Source organism: Meleagris gallopavo, chromosome 1, assembly GCF_000146605.3.
Source record: "Meleagris gallopavo isolate NT-WF06-2002-E0010 breed Aviagen turkey brand Nicholas breeding stock chromosome 1, Turkey_5.1, whole genome shotgun sequence".
NCBI lineage: Eukaryota > Metazoa > Chordata > Aves > Galliformes > Phasianidae > Meleagris > Meleagris gallopavo.
Genome location: NC_015011.2, coordinates 162,213,898 through 162,216,269, shown reverse-complemented (window position 1 = coordinate 162,216,269; position 2,372 = coordinate 162,213,898).

Here is a 2,372-nt window from a genome sequence, read left to right as displayed (position 1 = left end):
TGCCTCTAGATGCCTTCCCTCAGTGATGCATTGGACAAAACGAAGTTTTGAAAAAATAAACTAGTTTTCATTTATTTATTCACTTTTTCAAGAGCAAGAGGAGGGACAGAAAAACAAGACGCCTATGTTAATAAGCAATGATGCTTTTATAGCTTAGGAAAGACTTACAATGGGTAAAAACTAAATATTTACAACTTGCATGGAACTGATCAGCTTTAAGTCAACTATAAACTCTACAAAAATACTGTGATATTACCAAGTTAATAATAATAGCCTTGGAAAAGAATAATTTAAATCACATTTGTGAATTGTTTCTACGTTGTAGTGATCCTCTCAGTGGTCATTTAGGGTATATTTGAGAGCCTCTTCATGGTCAAGGAGAGAAAAGTGACTTTTAACTCAAACTCATGTGAGTGAAAAATACTACACTATTCTGAAGTAATGGGACCCACGATGCAAGTATTTTTTTTTAATGATGCTTCATCGATGTTTAATAATATGAAACAGTTTTTTACTGGTATGCACAATATAGAGTTTCATGGACGAGACAAATTGCCTCAGAGCATACCAGGCAGTAGCCTGTTAAAGGAACAAAAATAGACTTTTCATCATCTCTGACTTCAAATCAAAGCACAGAGCAGCTACTCATCAACTTGGAGTAACAGGATCCCAAAAGAAGTTTCACCTGAGAATCTCCTGATTTTTAAATGATACAAACAAAGCTCTTTGCAGGCTGACATAAGCAAATTCAATTTACCCCCATTTAAAAGAAAAGAACATCCTTCAATTTCGACTATACGGTCAACCAAACCACTTAGGAAGGTTTGACTTGATTACAGGGTTGTATCTGCAGCACCCCTAGACTGGAATAAACTCTCTTCAGTTCCAGATCCGGGAGACAGAAAATCTTATTTATTCTCACCCGCTTTTTTCTCCACCTTTCCAAAGCCCTTTAGAAAGAATTCTAAGGAGTTGGGAGGGTAGGTGTGGCAAAAATGGAAAGTCCATTAAATAAGAAATGTTAGATCATAAAACAATCCTTCTTATACTTGTAAAAAGCAAACATTCATCATACTGTTCTTACTTCTGCTCATACTACAACAATGGGAATGTTTAACAGAGCACTGGAATAGTTAGGGAATAGAATATAAGATGTGTTTATTCAGTGCATGTAAACAGTTCCATTTAGCTGATCTGTAAAAGCAAACAATTGAAATGGGCACTCCTCATACACAATTAGAAAAATACAAAACTCTAAACGCTGATACACCAAGAACTCATCATTTTGAAATGAAAAAATGTACACTACCTTTCAAACTTGTGATACAGTGCAAGTAAGACATCATATTTCTTTTTCAGCCTTGATACAGTGCTATCAACTTTAGTGCTTACAGTATCCATGTTAACATCCACCTCTTTGAGAAACTGAAAAAATGTGCACACACTGAAAAACAAAGATAATAGGTCACATCACTCTGAAAATGACTATTCTGAAATAGCTCCACTGAAAAAAAAAAATCACCATAGAACAGTACTTTACTTCACTAGACTTCAAGGTATTTTCACTAACACTAGCAGTGACTGAAAACCTGAAATACACAACACTGATATCTTGACTCCTATCCTGACTAAGAGTTCTACATCTAGAATATTTTTACTAGTCTAAGAACATGAACCATAGCTCCATCCATACTAAAGACAGCCTCAGGAATTAAAATAGCAATAAATGCATTGATTTACATGGAATTTCATGTCTTACAATGAGTATTTGGGGGGCGAGGGTAAGGATGCTGCTGCTTGTTGGAAATACTACTGCACAGGGGATCAAAGCTTTCCCAGTGAACATGTAATACTACAGCCATCAAGAAAGCTTTCTGCTCATAATTAAAATGAGCAGATAGATAAAAATGAAGGTGGAGGAAGCTATCAAATGTTTTGATCCTGCATAAAAATACTGTATTATAAGGGGGGTTTGGTTTCTTTGTTTTCATAAAGAAAAGTAGTTTCTTTAGAAATTCTTTTACCACAGAATAAAGCAAACATTCACATCTATTCGTGGCTCCACAGGGCGAGATGACCGCTATAAATCTCTGCCAGATTGCCCTTATAAGTGCTGAAAAGCCCAGAGCTAGCAAGCAATTGAGTATTGCTAAAATCAAAGTCATCAGAGTAATAGCTTATTTTCTGAAGCCCCAAGGGAAGAAGTCTCCTTCAGACTGCAGAACACATTGGTTGGGTGAATGCATTCTGTGCTCAAGTGGAACGCACTGAACATCGCTGCACAAATGCAATTACATTTCATGGAAGCAGAAGCACTTCTAAGTCAGTCAAGACTGAAGAGATTAAGTCAAAACACAAGACTTAACCACTGT